Source organism: Phyllostomus discolor, chromosome 4 (genome assembly GCF_004126475.2).
Source record: "Phyllostomus discolor isolate MPI-MPIP mPhyDis1 chromosome 4, mPhyDis1.pri.v3, whole genome shotgun sequence".
Classification (NCBI taxonomy): Eukaryota; Metazoa; Chordata; class Mammalia; order Chiroptera; family Phyllostomidae; genus Phyllostomus; species Phyllostomus discolor.
This window is the reverse complement of record NC_040906.2, coordinates 165,192,013-165,211,957: the sequence shown is the minus strand read 5'-3', so window position 1 is coordinate 165,211,957 and position 19,945 is coordinate 165,192,013. Positions and strand designations below refer to the sequence as shown.

At 44.2% G+C, this 19,945-nt stretch overlaps 1 long non-coding RNA gene across 1 annotated transcript; it reads left to right on the top strand.

The window, feature by feature from the left end:
• Nucleotides 1–288: 288 nt before the first annotated feature.
• On the top strand, nt 289–4,822 carry LOC114494422. Its single transcript, XR_003684394.2, has 2 exons — nt 289–489; nt 3,204–4,822. It is a non-coding gene; the product is annotated as an uncharacterized LOC114494422 (long non-coding RNA).
• The last annotated feature ends 15,123 nt before the right edge of the window (nt 4,823–19,945 follow it).

Sequence of the window (19,945 nt, the reverse complement as noted above, 5' to 3'; positions counted from 1 at the left end):
GAGAGTGGCGTGCGTGGTTAGCGAGTTCGCCCCGGGTCCTGTGTGGCAGTCGCCAGACGCCTATGCAGCCTGCGCGCAGCACACTCGGGGAAACACAAAGCATCCAGCCACAAGCAGGCGGCGCAGGGACGCCCACCTGCCGCGAGCCAACGGGTCTCGGGTCTCCCGGGGCGCGACGGCCCTGGCTGCTGCGGAGGTCTGGGGCCCTGGGGAGCCCGGCGGGGCGGGGCCGGCGGCAGCGGAGGAGGGAGAGTGGGTGGGTGGGCGGGAGGCGCCACGTCACGGCTATTGTAGCTGTCCGGGTATATAAGGTCCTGCCGGCGGGCTGTGCTCCCCACTTTGCCTGCGCCCCGCCCGGAACCAGCGGTTCTTTACGCACCTGGCTATCAGCGAGACTCGCGGCGCACCGACGGAGCGGACATGGGCAGAGCCATGGTTGCTAGGCTCGGACTGGGGCTGCTGCTTCTTGCGCTGCTCCTACCCACGCAGGTGAGGCCCCGGTGCTCCGATGGGCGCGGAGGGGGGGGTGATGCTCCCAAGGGGCTGGAGACCCTCCCAGGGATTAGCCTATGCTCCTACCTCGGGCCGCCGACTGGGACTCGAACATAATCTGACCTGGGGGGAGGGTTTTGTGGAGCCCACTTTCCAGTCCCTTGCGTGCCATCCCCACTTGTCCTGCGGCCCCGGGAACAATGCTGGTTTCTGCGCGTGGGCTGGGAGGACCCTGCCCCACCCCAGGTTCCGTGCCGCCCATTCCTAGGCTGTTGGCACCTACCACCCCCTTTCACTCGGGTCTGAGGCACTAGACGGTAGGAGAATGCGCACCCCTGGAGCGCCCAGAAACCTCATAATCTTTGGGGAGATTGTCCCTGAGCGCTCCGCTTTCCTCTAGGAGTATTTGCTCCCCCAGCGCACCACACAAAGAGAGGGGACGATCCCCATTGCGCGGGGGGCGGGGTGGGGGGGCGCCACTCTCTACCATTCTCCATTCAGCTGGCTTGGGGATCCAGAGGAAACCCTTATTATCTGGCCCTATTAACCCACCCCAATCCCTGCTGGTTGGCGGCTGAAGCCTGGGCGGGGACCCTCTCCCGACCCTGTGCTCTCCCGGTCCGATCTTAAATGTTCCTCTCTTGTCACCTCGGAGCCCCGTGTTAGCACAGATTGGCTATCTCCGAGCAGGCGGCGGGTTTCTGTCCCAACTCCCTGCCAGGCTTTGTGTCCCCATCCCCCCACCCCCCAGTCCTCTGTCCCAGGATCCGACCTCGAGCAGCGCGTTTACAGGGAACTACGCTGCCCTGGGGGGTGGGTGTGCGGCAGCCTCGGCCTCGAGGCAGGCCAGGGGCAGAACCTGGGAGACCCCAGCGGGAGGTTCCGGGGTGGGAGGAGGGTGGCGTGAAAGGGGCATTTCTCTAGCAGCTTGGGCCGGGAGGGCAGGAGTGGCCCTTCATCGCCTTCGACTGGGGCTTTCTGAGGAGTGTCTCCTGAGCTTTTTCGAAAAGTTGGGTGCTCCGGGTCCTTGCTCCCCCAACAGCCAGCCTCCCGACTCACCTGGCAGCACAGTGTGAGAGTGGAGCGCTCCTCGGCGGCTTCCCCTCCGCGGGCGGGTAACTGTACCCTATTGTTGTCTTACGGGTCGGCTGCGCTCTGGAAGCTTTCACGAGTCCTCGGTGGGGGAGGGGCGCGGCCGCGAGAAACCTGCTGGTCTCCCCCACCCCCATTCCATTTTCTTCACAACCAGAGTTTTTTCCCCAAAATTTTTTAAAAGGAAGGTTCTAGATGAGCAAACAAATCTTGTTTGGTAGGGAATGTTTTGTTTAATGCCAATTTAACATATTAGAATTGTTGGCGGTGCAGAGGGCCCTTGCTTAGGATGCGCTGAGCTCTATTAAAAGAAGTCACCTGCTGCAGTGAGATACTTTGTATGAGTAAAAACGGGTTACCTTCAGGGATCCCGAGCCAGGTCTTGCCCCCAAACAGAGCGCCCTGTTTAACATAATTTCCTACATTATTAATGCTTTTCTTTTAGTGGCAGTGCCCTTTCCTGGTAGGACAAGCTGAATCTTGCACACAGTAGGTGCCCAAAATTATATTTGACTTGCTCAGGATTTTTTTTTATTAGTCTATTTTGGATAGGATTTGTCAATTACATCATTTTGGTCAATATTTGCTTAATGAGCTTATGGGTTTTACAACAAAAGGAGCTGGTGCTAACGTAGACTAGTTTTATTTTTGGATTAACAGGCAGCCAAATGTACCTGTGGACCAGACCTGTCTGGTGCCACATCCTCCGATTGCCTGTAATTAGAAGCCCTTGTAAACCCTCCCTTGCAGCGAGAGCTGAAATCTCCCGTTTGCCTTTGTTCCGGGACAAAGGAGAGATTATCACGTGCCCCACTGGACTGTGCATTTTGTGACTCGAAAAATCTGTGTTGAGTGACGCCACTCAGGCACTGGGACACTGGGGGAACCGCAGTTCTTGGCCACAGCACTGGGCTCAGTGACCAGGCAGGGAGGCTGTTGCTGGTGAAAATTAAACTCTAAATCCTCTGGGTGTCATTTCAACTACTTGGGGTTTTGGGTGAAATCATTTTGCCTTAAGGAAAGGGCTCATTGTATTTTCAAATTTAAAACAAATACATTGGCCATTTTTGAGAAGGATTATAATTTCAGGATTTCAAGTGAGCAGGTACTCCATGTCCATTCAAGTTAAAACCAAGGTGGTATGAAACGGGCATGTGAAAGTTATCTAGCCAATCCCCGTGTAGATGGCGACTCAGTTCTAGTACCGTTAAGTCTCAAACTGCAGCGTTTTAGGTTCCAAATTATTTGTGCACTTGTAATATCTCCTCTCTTCCTGGGAAAATAAAGGAGAACTTTTGTGATGCCAGTAAGTCAGTATAGTCACAGAAACTCCTATATTGCTTTATAAATAATTAAGAATAAAGTGGAGAGCATTTTGCTTGTTTTGGGTTGTTGTAGTCACTTGGCATCTCTAGGTAGTTTGCTTTGAAACTGCAGGGAATGATTTTGGTGTGATGCTAAGCAAGAATTGAGAATTAAACCCATGTGGCAAGGGAACAATGGGCAAAGAGCAACCTAAAAAAAATCTATCTTAATTGCATATTAAGTGTATGTGGAGGCAACTCTTGACAAGTGGAAATGTGTCGGGGTAACTTTTTATATATTTTTATGTTTTTTAGATTTATTCAGATTCATCCACTGTCACATCTGCAAATCCCACCCCCCGCACTAATGCCACGACCAACCCAAGTCCCACGAACACCACCACCACCAAGACAAGCGATGGTGCCCTGCAGTCAACCGCCAGCCTCTTGGTGATCTCCTTCTCTCTTCTACATCTCTACTGTTGAAAGACTTGGGCCAAGAAACGTCTATACTTCTTTATCTTCTAAACCCAATCCAAATGGCGTCCAGCGTGACAAGGAAAAATCAGATCTTTGAATCGTATTCCACACCTAATTTTATTGACATGGAAAATGTTGAGGATCTCCAATTTGATTGGCTTGAAGAGCATGTTCAAGGTTTGACTAGATGATGAATGCCGATATTAAATCTGTTGGACTTTCACATACAAGATGAAGAGAAACATCCAAAATTAGTTGAGAGGTGATTTCCTTAAATGTGGCTTAAGAAGTATGGACACATAAAATGCTACCTTGAAAATGAATAGATTTTGTGTTATGTAGAGATAAAAGATGGAAGTTGGAACAGAGTCAGTTTTCTTTTGGTTCATTACAGTTACAAGGCCATAAAATAATTAGGTAATGCAAAAAGCTATTTATATGTACATTAGAAGGAACTTCCAGGTGTTCCTGTAAATCCTCAATGTATTGTTTCACAGTGCTAATTTAATGAGGATGTAACTCTAGATAAAGTTTTACATTGTTAAGCTATCACTGGTCTCTTGGGGACTGAGCTCTTTCCTCTGAGGCTTTGGATTTGACATAGCATTTGACGTTTTGTGTAATAATTGATATGTGGCAGGGCAATGATGGATTGGAATCTACCCCAAACCCAAGCATAATTAGTAAATTTTGCTTATATTCAACAAGAGCGCCAGATTCATTTAGCTAAACAAATTCCAAAGAGTAGAAGTACACTGACCTCAACTAATGTCAAAATGCTTTTTATTTCTGCTTAAGTTGAATAATTTTTACAATTGAAAAAATGATGATCAGTTTTGATAAATTTTAAAATTGAAAAGGCAGATAATATGAAGAAGCCAAAACTGTAAATTAGGTTATTTGGGAAGTGAAGACTGGAAGCTTGCATTAAATTCAGAAAAACTTTTGTACTCTTTCTGTACATACTTTTTTTAAAACTATGAATCAAAGTAGCGTCGGAACACCTTCTGTTGTTGGCCAATATTTTTAGATAGTTAAGACCTGATCCAAAGCCTAATGTAGGCTTGATTCTGGAAAGCAAATCTTTCCACAACTGCCTCGATGCACAGAACCTTTTTAAAAATAGACATTCCCTGAAGTCTTTTGTTCGCATGGTCACACACTGAGGCTTAGATGTTCCAGTATCTGATATGGCCACGGTAGTCTGGATAACCGAAGTCATTGTTCTCCATCTTTAGAAACCTATACCAGGAACACCATACCCAGCAGATCTCAAGCTATTGTGTGTGTGAATGAACATTCCCTTTTGTTTCAAACCTGAATGCTGTACATCTATTTTGGATTGTATATTGTGTTTGTGTATTTATGCCTTGATTCATAGTAATTTCTCATGTTATGGAGTTGATTTGCATTGAACACAAACCGTAAATAAAAAGAAATGGCTGAAAAAGCAACTCATGGTAGTTTTTTTACTGACTTGAATCACAGGCCTCGATGGTGCTAAGAGACTTGCTAACAGATACGTGCTCCAGACATCCAGCCTCACAGCCCCCATGGCAGTAGCAGCCCAGTGTCCCGTTGGTGTAGTCAGTCACTTCCATCAGCATTCCAGCTCCCCACACAGTCGCAGAGGTTTGAGCTACAGTGGTTGGGTGGCAGTAGACTCCTCAGTTGAATGGAGTTAGTGCTGTGCATGCTGGTGGAAGCATTCCCCCTTTGGAGCTCAGATTAGACCCGCAGAACGTAAGATTTCAGTGATAGAAAGGAAATTATTTTTTGCCCTGGCCTTGCTTGGCATGTGCTGGGGCGGAGGTGGGGGGGTGCAGCTGATTGATGTTTCACATCAATTTTTCTCTCTGAGATCAATGAACATATCCTCACATGATTAAAAAAAGTAAAATTCCTGCTAGCGGGTCACTGATTAGGGGTAATAGTGGTGCCACCCTCATCTTTACCACCCCCATTTACCCCCTGTGAATCCTGGCTGTGGGAGAAACGGCACCACCTCGACTATGGATAGCCTCCTGGAGTTCACAATGCCTTAGCCCCACAGGGTATTGCTGAGTTCAAAAGGCCACTGTCATATCAAACCAGGTGTCTAAGGGTGGGGGGGAACGCGGTAAGAGCAGTGAGCTCAGTGGATGTGGGCCCACTGCCATGCACCATCTTTGATCAGAAACAATGTGTGGGTCACCATAATGGTGGGTAAGGTGTTTCAGTCCACGGATGATAGCTTGGTGGAAGCACTGAATACAGGGAACACAAATCTATGTAGAATGTGTCTATTCCAGTAAGAACAAAATGCCTCTTCCATGATGTATGTGGTCCAGTGTAAGCATTTCACCCGGCTGATGAGTCCATGGAATGGTGCCACACTGGCAACTCAGCGTCGGTCTCTGCTATAGCAGGCTGGGTGCTCAGCAGTGGCCATGGAGTCCATGAACTTCATATGTGTCCATGCTGCCGGGCCCCTGCATAACCTTCCTGCCACTATGGCCACTTTATTTGCAAGCTCATTGGGTGACAGCAGTGATGGCCAGGGAAAGAAGTTGACTGACATCCACAGAATGGGCCATTTTACCCACTTGATTATTAAATTCCTCTGCTGAGGTCACCTTTTGGTGACCATTCACATGGATACAAATGCCTTAATGTTCTTTTCCTGTTCAAAGAGATCTATCCATATGCTTCTTCCCAGCCTCATTGTCACCAATTTTCCAATCATGTTTCTTGCAAGTCCATCCAGCCAAACTTGGCCACAGCCCATGAATTGGATAGACTCATAGCTCTGACCACTTTTCTTTCCTAGTGAAATGAACAGCCAAGTTCACTGCCTGTAATTCTGCTCACTGGGAAGATTTTCCTTCACCACTGTCCTTGAGGGATGTCCCAGAAGGGACAGGTACTGTACCTGTCCACTTTGGGGTGGTGCCTGTGTATTGTGCAGAACCTTCTGTAAACCAGGCCCAAATTTTCTTTACTCAGTCAATTGATCATAGAGAACTCCCTGTGAAGCTATACATGCAGTCTGGGGTAGAGAAGGAAATGCAGCAAGAATAGAGACCATGGGCATTTGGGCCACTTCCTCGTGTAACTGGTATCTTTAAGACCCACTGGCACCCAGGATCAGACATGCCACTGTCATTTGACAGAGGAGTGGTGCTGTGCACAGCCACCTCTGTGGCTCGGTGGACTAGACCACACCCAGTTCGTGTTGGGCATTCAGGCTGCATGGTCTGTGGTTAAACATTTCCTCCTTACAAAAACTCAGCAACGAGCCAAAGCCTTTTTCTCAAAGAACAGTTGCTGTTGGCAGTGGCTGGCAGGGCTTTGCTCTGAAATCCTAAAGCTGACTATCATGGCAACACTTGATCTAATATAAATTTATTAAAAAGCAATAAAATGTTAGGGTATGTCTGTTAAAAAGTAGTCATCTATGCTCACGGAGGAAGAAACAGTGGTAATTACTTTTTTAACTACTCTTTGAACATGATTTTAAATGAATCTGGGCTGTTTCATCTATCAGAAAGATGCTCAACATTCTATTTCAAACTTCTCTAAATATTCACACTTAAATATTAGTTATAAAATTTAAGGCTAAATATAGTAATGAGTAGCCATTGTATGGGTGTCCCTTGAACTAAGGGGAGCTTTAATAGAGAAAGCAAACAATTTGGAGACAAGAAGATAGATAGGTGAAGCACTATGCCATAAGGTTGAGATGAGAAAGATCTATTTAGAACTAAACATATTCTAAACACATACACCCAATGCCACCACTGTCCTTAAAATAGAACTCAAAAAGTATGGGTTTTTCATTTCTCATAGGCCTCATTTGGGATTGGCTTGATTATTTTTGGATTCCTCCCTTAGTATAAAGAGAGTATATTTTTCCTAATTTTGGTAGGATGGCACTTTTTGAAACAACCAAATCACCATCACAGTTTGCTTCTCAGTTCCTCATCAAATTACACATAAATCTTAAAATCAATGCATTTGTAAGACACTTTAGTAAGTTTCCGTATTTGTGATTTTGCATAGAATTATCTCTGTGTGCCCAAAGTGGTTTAACTGTCATGCCTCTTAGCAACTGGCAGATGCTAAGGTTTGGGGAAAACTTAACATGTCTAAAACTGAACTCATTACCTTCCCTCCCAGAACCAGCTTCTCTGTTCAGAGCACCTGCCTGCCAAGTCTCTCTCATTACAAATCTGGAAGCCGCTGTCCTCTTCTCTCCCTCTCTCCAATCAGCCACAAAGCCCTGTCACTCGTACGTCAGACACATCTAGGCACCCTGCTTCTCTTCCCCTCCCATGCCTTCCTCTGACTTGCGTCATCTGTCCACGCTCTGCTTTTTTGCCCTTAGTCTTCCTACCCTATGGTAATTCTCTAAAATGTAGATCTGATTATTTGTTCCTCACTTTAAAAGTTTGGCTGGCTACCCTTTACTTATAGAAGATAAAATAGAAACTCCCCTTCAGGCCCCATAAGGCTTTTCCCAGTCTGGCTCCAACCCAACTTTTCTGCCCCATTTTCAGTTAGAACGGGTTCTCACTGTTCTCTGAATCCACTATGTCTTGTCACGCTGCCACACCTTTTAGTGCATCCACTCATCCTAGCCAGTGTAGTGGTTAAAGGCATGGATGCTAGAGTGAGTTTGACTCTCAGCCCAGCTATAACTAGCTAAAGGAGCTTAGGCCATTATATAAGTTCTCTGCAGCCCAGGAGTCTTGTCTGTAAGTGGGTTTCATAGTAATGGTACCTACCTTGTAAGGTCATTGGGAGAATAAATGAGTTAACACAAAAAGTTTTAGAACAAAGTCTGGTGCATTGCTAGTACTTGATAAACATTGGTCAGCATTCTTTTCTATTAACATATGAAGACTGTGTTGACCTGTCTATGACCTCCTTGAATCAGGAACTGTGCCATATTCATTTCTAAATTCCCGATGTCTGACTGACAATTGGTGCTCAATTAATGCTGAGTAAGTAGAGGAGCCAGCAGCAACACTTAGCACCAGGGTAACTGGGGGAGGAGGAGGGCAGACCTTTGATACTATATTAGGTCATGGGGGGAAGAATGAAAAGGTGGTTAGGACTATTTCTAAACAGGCTGATCTCTCGGGGATGCTCAGTTTCTAACAGATAGGCAATCTGCTTATCTATCCACAGCGATGGTTTTCAACTCTGCATATTAGAATCACTTGGGAAGCTATTTTTTAAAAAGATTTTGTTTATTTACTTTAGACAGAGGGGAAGGTAGGGAGAAAGAGAGGGAGAGAAACATCAGTGTGTGGTTGCCTCTGGTATGCCCCCCACTGGGGATCTGGCCTATAACCCAGGCATATTTCCTGACTGGGAATTGAACTGGTGACCCCCTGATTCTCAGGCTGGCACTCATTCCACTGAACCACACCAGCCAGGGCATGGCTGGATCTTTTTTATGCTACTGAGCTCCTCACTAGGTTCCTAGGGCATCTTTATAACTAGTATTTTAAACTCTGCCTCTGATAGATTGCTTATCTCCATTTTGTTTAGTTCTTTTTCTGGAGTTTTGATCTGTCCTTTCATTTGGGACTTGTTTCTTTGCCTCCTCATTTTGGCAGCCTCCCTGTGTTTGTTTCTATGTGTTAGGTAGAGCTGCTATGACTCCTTGTCTTGGTAGCATGGTGTAATGTAGTAGGTGTCCTGTAGGGTGCAGTGGCACAGCCTGCCTTATGACCCAAGCTGGGTTCTTGAGTTGTATCCTCCATGTGGGCTGAGTATACCCTCTTCTTGTAACTGAAACTTGGTTGCTATTGGAAGGTCAATGGGAGGGATTTACTTAGGCCAGCCAGCTGTAAGGACTGGCTGTGATCATTTACCATTAACCTCTGCCCTCTGTGGAGGATCAGCTGTGCAGGGGCAGCATGGTGGTGCTCTGACATGGTCTGTAGTTGTCCACTGGGTGAGCAGGTACTGGGCTTTTCTGTGTTCTGCCTGGGGCCACCCTGTCCAAGCTATAAAGCAATCTGAGAGGGCTGCTACTTATGCTGGGCTTAGAGGTTCCCAGTTGAAACCAAGCTGTGAGCCTAGGCTGGCTGCTGCTAGTGCTAGGTATGGGATAACTTAACAGTAGGTTTGGAGGCTAGGGGCTCACTGAGGTTTGTTTGACAGGATTTAGGAAGTTGTGAAGCATGAGCCAGGATCAGTCATTTATATGAAAAAGTGCCTAGTAAAGCTTGGGTAGGCCCATAAGTTAGGTGGGACGGAGCCTCAGTGGATCTCCAGTGTAGGACAAACAGTGTTAGCAAGGTTGATGGAGTCTCAGATATGGCATCCACCTGCTGGCTCTGTGGCTCTGTGTGGGGAGGGGTCAGAAAAGGGCCAATGGCCTCTGCCTGCTTTTCTGTCTGGGAGAAAGCCGTTCCCCAGCTCTCACCTTGGTGCCAGACACTTCAGTTCCTCCCTTTATGTCACTGGTGCCCAGCTACCCTGGTGCTGGGGCTCAGAAGAAGTGGGTCTGAGTAAGTCTTTGTGTGGGTTCTTTAAGAGGAATTGCTTGGGACACTAGAAATTTCTTCCAGCAACTCAATTCCCACTGGTTTTTGCAGCCAGAAGTTGTGGGGACTTACCTTCCTGGTACTGGAACCCTGGGCTGAGGGGCCTTGTGTTGGGCTGGGACTCCTCACTCTCAAGATACCCCTCCCCAATTTTTTCCACCACACGTGGTTGTGGGACCAGCCTGTTCTGCACCTTAGCCCCTCCTACCAGTCTGGATAGATGTAGTTTCTTTAATTCCGTAGTTGTTGGACTTCTATTTAACTTGATTTCTGATGGTTCTAAGTGATGGTGGTTCTATATTTTAATTGTAATTTTGATGTGGTTGTGTGAGATGAGCGGTGTTTATCTGTGCTGCCATCTTGACCACCAGTCCTCCAATTTTAAATACTAAGATTCTATCCAAACTTTAAATAATTTGTGATTCAGAACATTATATATATATTTTTCTGTGAGTATTGGTGAGCTTGCTGTCCCATCCATGCAAAATTGGGCTCAGTATTCCATGCTGAGCCTACAAAAACTAATGCAATTTCATTGTTATTACTCTAGAAGGTATTGGACACTCATCATATTCATTTGTCCGGCTATTTGCTTGTCTTTTTGCACTCTACTGCATTTTATGAAGGCTTGGAAAGGGTTCCTCTTCTCATAGAGTAGAACAGCCTAATTGATGGTTGCTGGTCATCTTAAGTGAATTGCAACAACCTTGAACTATTTGGTGGGGTTTGTGAAACACAACTGGTGACACAACCCTTGCGGAGACTAGAGTGTGAAGACAATCGGAAAAGAGTTTCGCTTTGTAGCCTCCTCATGAACACTGTGTTCATCATATGCTTTTGATTTTGCACTTACTTATTATTTGCTCATTTACTTTATTATTCTATGTTTCATTCCAGTAAAAAAAGAGATTTTGAGTCAGTTTAGGCAAATATGCATTATATACCAGGTCACGAATAGATGAGGCACTAAACCCATGAATTCATGAAGAAGATTTGAGTGCACCTGTCCAGGGGTCCTGAGCTGCTTCTGTGGCTCGTGGAAGGAAGGGACTGTGACAGAAACTAAATTGTCTCTGCATTTGAAACATGTGACTAAACCAGAAGTATTGAGGTCTGGGGGAAAATTGTATTTATGGGTCCATAGGAGGGGCTTCCAGGTGAGTATGGTCAATGTCATTGGTAGCATCCTTGCAATAAGTGTGACAGCAAGTTTCTTATGCCTATTTCTTGTCATTTTTCCTCAAGACCAGCGACATGGCAAGGCATAATTTAGCAGAAGTAACTTTACTAGCAGTTAAAACAATGTTAACCAAATATGCAGCTTTGAAACTGAATATTTATATGTAAAAACCTCAGTATTTAGACAACTGTATGGACAATATCTTCCATGAGTACTAGTTTTTGCAACTGATTTTTTAGATATGGATTGAGCAGAAAATAACGGCAAACACCACACAGAGTCACCATTTTAAACACTTTTACATACATGCCCTGACTGGTGTGGCTCAGTTGGTTGGACATTATCCTGTACAGCCAAAGGTCGCAGGTTTGATTCTGGGTCAGGGCACATGCCTGGGTTGCAGGCCATTGATGTTTCTCTCTCAAATAGATGCTTCTCTCTCTCCCTGCCCCTCTCTCTAAAACTAACTAAATAAAATATTTAAAAAATACTTTCCCATATATTTGCTCATTCAGTACTTGAAGTATTTCTGTGTGGTCAGTGCCACGGTCATCACCATCACCTTTTTTACAGATCAGAAAAAAACAAAACAGAACAGAAAGATGTTCGTAGCTTGCCCAAGGTCGCCCCTTGGCAGACTGCTATTTGAGCCCACGTCATGTGGCTCCTTGCTCTTGGCCACGGCCTTGTCCTAGTGTCTCTGAGAGTCTGGGCTTGCGTCCTTTGACAGGTTCGTGGATTTGGGCTTTTCCATTTGCTGTTTAAGAACAAATGCATAGCACCTGGCTGACATAGCTCAGTGGATTGAGCGCGGGCTGCGAACCAAAGCATCGCAGGTTTGATTCCCAGCCAGGGCACTTGCCTGGGTTGCAGGCCACGGCTCCCAGCAACTGCACATTGACGTTTCTCTCTCTCTCTCTCTCTCTCTTTCTCTCTCCCTTCCCTCTCTAAAAATAAATAAACAAAATCTTAAAAAAAAACAAATGCATAAAAGCCTTACACTTAAACATGCAGTAAAGCTGACATCATGTCATGGAAATAAAGAATCTGCTCGAGGCTGAATAGCAGCCGTGGCATGTCCACATTGGGGTGTCAAACCAAGCTGTGATGTGGGTCACAGAGGCCTGTGGTTTTCAAGCAGGATGTGAGCAGATCCAGCCAGGCCTGTGGGGGTGGGGCGGACAGTGCAGGAGAGGCCTGAGCAGACTTGGCCACAGCCCTATCTCCCCCAGTGCTCCCCCCCCCGCACCCTCCCCCCCCACACACCCCGTCCATGCAGAGCACTGCCAGTGTGATCTGTCTCACTTTGGGGGCTCACAAGTAAATTTTAATTAAGCAAAAAGTTCTAAGGCAAAACAAATTAGTTACTGTTCTGTGTCATTATGACCACAATAATTTTCAAATCCCCAAATTTACTGTTTCTGATTATGTAAGCAATACATGCTCATTGCTAAAAATATGGGGGAAAAGGGAGTACGAAAAAGAAATTACAAGTCACCTATAGTCTTATTGCTTGGCAATGACAACAATTTGCATTTTGATGTATATTTTTGTCTTTTCCATTCATGCATTTATATGCATGCTTGTGCATGCAAACATGTATACTTAGACAAAGTTGTTTTATAAATTTTTTCATTTGATAATATATCATGTGATTATTCATTTCTGCAACATGGTTTAAAATAGCTACAAGGTGTTATAGTTCTCCAATGTACCATACTTAATTTAATCAGTCTCCTATTATTGGATATTTAGATGGCACCTAATGTTCTCCCAATTATAAATAATATTTTCCAAACATCATTGTACCTAGCTCTTTCCCTTTATTTGTATTTCCTTCTGATAACTTATTAGGTGTAGGATTTTTTGGTGGGTGTTGCATGCTACCTAGATCCTCCCTGCAGGCCTGGGACTCATCCCCCCACTTCCTGGGGTGTTGATTGCGGACAGCTCACAGTCAATTCACTCCTCAGGGCCACTTTGGGTTATGGCCCCTCCCAGGGCCAGCTCACTTTCGGTGATTGTCGCTTGGGGAGGTCCAAAGGCCCGCCCTCCTTGGCCCAATCCCGGTGAGCTCTGCAGGGCCACCCCGCTTCAGCTCCATGGGACAGGTGAGAGCTGTTTCCGATGCATCACAGCTGTGCTGCTGCTTCTGCTGAGCTCTGCCTCCCACACCCTCACAGGTGTTGATCTGCAGAGCATTCCCCACTGCACTTCCTGCGCACAGATCTCCTCTCAGCACCTGCTCCCCAGGGAACCTGACCCAACACAAAATGTTACATACATTTTTATAAAATTTTACATAGTTTTATTTTTAATTAATTTTTTTTGAAAATTGATTTTAGAGAGAGAGAAAGGGCAAGAGAAAGAGAGAAGAGAAGCATCGATTTGTTGTTCCACCCATTTATGCATTCATTGATTCCTTCTTGTAGGTGCCCTGACTGGAGATTGAACCCACAACCTTGGCATATTGGGACGATGGTGTAACCAACTGAGCTACTCTGTGAGAGCAATTTTATGTAGTTTTAAAATAACTGGAATGCATGCTTATTAATATTTCAAACCGGTGGGCCCGTCTGAAGAACTAACTGTAAGAAGGCTAGAGTGGTTGTAGCAGAGAGAGTGAGCAGAAAACAGTAAGACAAATGTGGAGGGTTTTGCAAGGACCAGACTGTAAAGGACTTTGCAACCTGTTGTATGAAAGGCATGGCAGGAAGCAGATAACACAAGCAATTGGGTAATTTGAGGACAGTTTAATGAAGAGACTATTTGCAAAGCTGTGGGTAGAGTTTAGTTTAGGCCAATAAGGGTAAATATTGCCTTGGGGCTTGAACCAGCAGGGAGCCCTTAACAACCAAAGCTTGAGGGGCAGTTACTGGAATCCAGGCCAGTGCTGTGTGGAGAGGGCTGCCTAGCTGGAGCTGTGGCTTCAGTAGATGGAAAGGTCAACCTGAGGTGATTTGGCAAAGAGGAAGCAGGGGAAGAGACCTCAACTTTCCTTTCCTTCCACCTTCCAGATCTCCTAATGGGTACCTGCCACTTGCTTAACCCTCCTAGAAGCCAAAGAGCATGGGAACGTTGGACGCTGTCCATAAAGGTCAGCCTCCGGGAACACAGCAGATCAGGCCGAAGCCAGGTGAAGAGTGAACTTGAAGGGACAAAGTAATGATCTCAGGCACAGCCATAGGCACAGTTTTGGTTTTATCCAAAGAGCATGGTGTTATGGGCTGAGTGGGGCACCCCACCTCCCCATTCATATGTTGAAGTCCTAACTGTTGGTACATCAGAATGTGACCATATTAGGAAATAGGGCCCTTAAAGAGGTAATTAAGGTAAAATGAAGTTATATGGGTAGGCCCTGATTCAATATGACAGGTGTTCTTATACGAAGAGATCAGGGCACAGACATTTGCAGAGGAAAGACCAGGTGAGGACAGAGAGATGGTGTCCATCGACAAGCCAAGGGGAGAGATCTCAGAAGAAATCAACCCCAACAAAAACTTTTTTTTGAACATCTAGCCTCCAGAACTGTGAGCAAATTAATTTCTGTCCAGGTGTGTCCTAACTTTTGGCATCTCTGGGCCACACTGGAAGAAGGGTTGTCTTGGGCCACACATTAAATACACTGTGACACGTAGTCACAAACACAATATCATGATGTTTTAAGTAAATTTACAGTTTTGTGCTGGGCTGCATTCATAGCCATCCTGGGCTGCATGCGGCCCTCGGGCAGCGGGTTGGACACCCCTGAAGCCGTTCAGTCTGTGGTATTTTGTTGTGGTAGCCCCGGCAAACTAACACACGTGGATAGTCATAAAGGGCTGGGGGTTGGGTGATATGACCAGACCTCCGTTTTGGAAAGACAGCTGGCCGCAGCTGAGACTTGATTAGATGGGGGGGGCCAGAGTAGAAGTTGAAACACCAAATAGAAGGCTATTTAATAAGCTGGGTGAGAAATAAATAGACTCCACTCTAGCAGTGGAGAAAGAGAGAAGTGGATAGATTTAAGAGATATTTAGGAAGTAAGATCAACACATCTTCACAATGGGTGAGGGATAAGGAGTCTTAAAAACATTGATCAAATGTTGATTGAATGCCTACTCTATGTCAGCCACTCTCTCTTCTAGACACTGAGGGGTCCAGGTTGTCTCCTAAGTTTTCGGGTGCACAAATGCATGGATGGTAATCTCTGAAATGGGAGACCCTCAAAGAAGGTCAGGTTTTCAACTATTCTCTTACTGATGGGTATTTAAATGGTTTTTAAATGTATTCATATGTATATATATAAACATGTATACACATTCATGCATATACACATATTTAGTGCTATATAATTAATGATACAGTAAACATTATTCTTATACATGTATTTTGTACATGTATTCAATTCCCTAAGAGTGAAATTACTAGGTCAAAGTATGTGTTCATGGAAAATTTTAGTAGATACTGCTAAATTGACATCCAAAGCAGGTGTACCAATGTATGCTTCCTTTAACAGCTCATAAGAGTGCTTGCATTGGACATTATCAATTAAAAAAATTTTTAATGTGCACATTTCTAAGGCTTTTGATAATACATTGCCCCACTATCTGACAGAAATGTCAATATCAATTTCCAGCATGCAGTAATTTTAGTTTGGATATTTTGTGAAGCAGAAGTTACCAATCGCTCATCTACAGCCATTAGTGTTTTTATCTATAGAAATATACATACATATATGGTGTTCTCTCTCTTTATGAGAATACATATATAAAACATATCTGTAACTCAATGTATTCTTCTTATATAAAGTGAATTCTATAATCTCTGTATGTTCTATGTCTATATCTCTATGTACCTATTATCTATATCTATTTATCTATCAATCAATCATATAGCATAATCTATAGAATCATGATCAATAGAATGGCCAACGTTAAGTAATTTAACTTACAGTATACCTCTAAAAATTATTTCAAATGTTTTCCTAAGTAACTAGGTCTTACTAGACATGAATTGTTTTGTAGGTTTTCTACAGAATATGGAGTTTGGGGTTTGAGGATATTTGACCTTCACCCATTTTCTCTGCTGTGTGCACTTTTTGGCATGGAAACTATATACCACTAACATAGATGATAACCTTCTCTCTTCTTTTTCTCTGAAGGGGCGAATGTGATGGTTAGTTTTCGGTTTGGTTTCAGGGTTGATTCTCTGCCTTTCTCTGCCTTCTGTGTCCTGTCATACTGCCCTGGAGGGACTGTATATCCCACCCTCACTGCCCCTGCCCCCCCCCCCCCACACCCTTGACTTCTGGCTACTGGTTGGGTCAGTTGATGGGAGGCCCTGGCAGATTGGAAGGTGGGAGGAGAGGACTGGGGTGTTTGCCTCTTTAGCCACTGGCTTCAGTCTGGTAGTGGCTGCCACTCTCCGTGTGGACATTTCCCATGGGAGGGCCCCTCACCCCCCCGCTCAGTTCTCTCTCTGCTCCTGTAACACCAGGGAGCCGAGGCAGGTCAGCGATTCTCACTGTTGCTGGACTGTGTGCTTCACCTAACTTGCTAATTACCTTCACCCTTCCAACATGTTCTTTTTTTAAAAAAATCCTCACCTGAAGATATGTTCATTGACTTTAGAGAGAGAGGAAGGGGGAGGGGAGAGAGAGAGAGAGAGAAACATCGGTGTGAAAGAGAAACATCAATCGGTTGCTTCCCATATGCGCCTTGACCTGGGATCCATCCCACAACATTCTGGCATATGGGATGACACCCCAACCAACTGAGCTACCCAGCCAGGGCCCTCTGCCAAAATGGTTTTCTTAAAAAATTAATTAATTAATTTAGAGAGAGGGGAAGGGAGAGAGAGGGGGAGAGGGGCAGGGAGGGAAAGAGAGAGAGGAACATCCATGGAAAGAGAAACATTGGTGGGTCGGCTGGTTGCCTCTCCCGTGCACCCCATCGGGGACAAACCGGCAACCCAGGTATGTGCCCTGACTGGGAATTGAACAGGCAATCTTTCACTCTGTGAGTCATCACCCAACATCTGAGCCACACTGGTCAGGGCATCAGCAGGTTTTATGTATTTCATTCATTTGGTTCACTCAGTTAAACCTTTCAGGTATGCCATCTGTTTTCAGGGCCCACCTATTACAGGAAGTCTGCATTTGGCTCATCCCAGAGATCAAAGCTAAAGATAAAAGGTGGGGGGTTCTCCAAGGCATCCTAGTTTAGCCTTTCACAGCATCATATCAGGTCCCTCTCAATTATAGGATGTCTCCAATGGTCCTGAGTGGAGGTCATGTTTGGGGACAGGCTCCTGATAAGCCTCAGTAGCCTGCATTGAATCACCGTGATTTTGTGTTCCCCGAGGATGCTTCCTGCCCAGAATTAGACCAGGAGTGTGACAGACAACCTAATGAGATCCTGGAAGATTTCTCTCCAACATGATACATCCACAACCATGGTCTGCAGTGGAGCAACTCGTTTTAAAAATAACTAGCCTGTTGTATAGAATGTAGACCTGAGAAACAGGTTTTCAATTTACCATGAAAGAGTTTTAGCTTAATTAACTTAAAGCCTTAATTGATTTTAAGTTAATGTGGTTTATTATTATTATCCAGACAGGTCTTCACAAATAATTATTGCAACACATGTTGACTTCTTAAGTAACTTTCTGAAAAACAAAGTAAAACAAAACAAAAATCCCCCTAACATTCTCAAGGATTTTAAGTTGGATCCATAAATGATTAGTTTTTGTGGAGGGATTTTTAGTAAGGGGCTTTGTTGTTTCTGATAGAGAGAGAGAACAGAACAACCCTTAAAATTTAAAGAAATAGCTTTATTTTTGTTGTCATAGGGAGAAAGTGAGTATAGAGAAATAGCTGGGTAAGTATAATCACAAGGTTTTCATAATCGGAATAAATGCTAATATTTTGTCATATGTGCTTCCAATAAATATTTAAATTATAAAAGTTTTTTACAACTTCTGACCTTTAAAAATAATACCTACTGTTGAAGTCCCTGGGGGTCCTCTCTCTGGTCCCATTCTCCTTCCATTCTCCCAGAAGCAATTGGTATAAAGAATTTGGTATGCACACAAGCTGTACTCAGTTAGTATACATAATAATTAATTTATTTTAGCTTCTATGAGTATTCTACTATACAATTACATCACAATTTATGTATCAGATTTACTGCTGATAAACTTTTAGGTATTCTCCAATTATCCTACCACAAATAGGGTCATAATAACACCCTAGTGCATCTCCCATTGTACATTTGTTTTTCAGGGTTTAGACCTAGACATGGATTTCCTGGGTTTTGGAGTATGCTCATTTGCAACTATGCTAGATAGCTAGAACTGAATGTTACTATTTTTAATTTTTTTTCTTTTTTCCATCACCATTTATTTCCCAAGAATGGATTATTTTGGTCAATTGATTTACTCTTACCACATACATAGCCTTAAACAATATGTAATATTGCTCGTTTGTGTGTTCTACTTTCTGGGACTGTGTAGCAAATTACCCCAAAATTCAGTGGCACAGAACAAAAATTTATTATGCTCACAGATTCTGGGCAAGGCACAGAGGTGTCTGGGGCCTCACCTGAAAACTTAAAGGCTGGAAGTAGAATCATTTAAAAGCTAGTTCACTCCCAAATCTGGTGGCTGAAGCTGGCTTTCAGCTGAGGCCTTGGCTGGGCTGTTGGCCAGAATATCTCCATGAAATCTCTGCATGTGGCCTGGGCTAATTCATGACATTGTGGCTGGGTTCCAAGGGTGATTGGAACGGCGGGGGTGTGGGGGGTTGTTGGGGGGGAGTGGGGGGAGGGAGAGAGAGAGAAACACACACACACACACACACACACACAAACTAGGTAGAAGCTGTGTTGTCTTTTAAGCACTACCCTTGGAATTAATACAGTTACTTTGATTGTGTCCTGTTCACTAGGGGCAAGTCCAAAAGGCTGGCCTATGTTCAAGGGGCAGGGATGGAGGTTCCACCTCTCTGTGCAGCAGTGTCACTGTCACACACAATGGAAGTGTGTGGGATGAAATATGTGTTGGTGCAGTCGTCTTTGGAAATAAAATCTGCCACATTGTGATTTTGTACTTTCTTTTTTCTAGTACATTTATTCTGATTATAAAACTTATACTACTACCCTGACTGGTGTGGTTCAGTGGGTTCAGCATCACCTCGCAAACCAAGAGATCACCAGTGCCATTCCTGGTCAGGGCACACGCCTGGGTTTTGGGCCGGGTCCCTGGTTGGGGACATGTGAGAGGCAACCGATTGATGTCTCTCTCGTGCATTGATGTTTGCTTCCCTCTCTTTCTTCCTCCCCCCTCTAAAAATAAATAAGTAATTAAAAAAAGTAATACTGCTAATTACAAACAAAAGTTCAGATAAGTATAAAGAAGAAAATAAAGCCTACCGATTATTCTACCATTCAGAAATAGAGTTAACATATTTGACACACATATACTTTTTTTGAAAATAAAAACCATATCATACATGTATTGCTTCTCCATTTAGAAAAATATCACTGACCATTTCAATGTCAATCAATAGAGCTTTACACTGTCATTCAAAAAATAATGGTCTCTTTCATTATATAAACATACAGTCTTCACTTATCCAATCTCTTCTTTATGGACACTTAAGTCATTTCTAAATTTTTATTGTTTTGTCTATGTGACTTAAAAATTTATATAAATGACATTATACTAAATGAAATAGTCTGCAACTTGCTTTTATCCACAAAAGTGTTTTCAAGAGCTAAGTCAGTATATATAGTAATTATTTATTCAACACTTGTGAGTATTTTTTATTCTATATAATTACATCACAATTTATGCTTCAAATTTCTTGTTGGTGG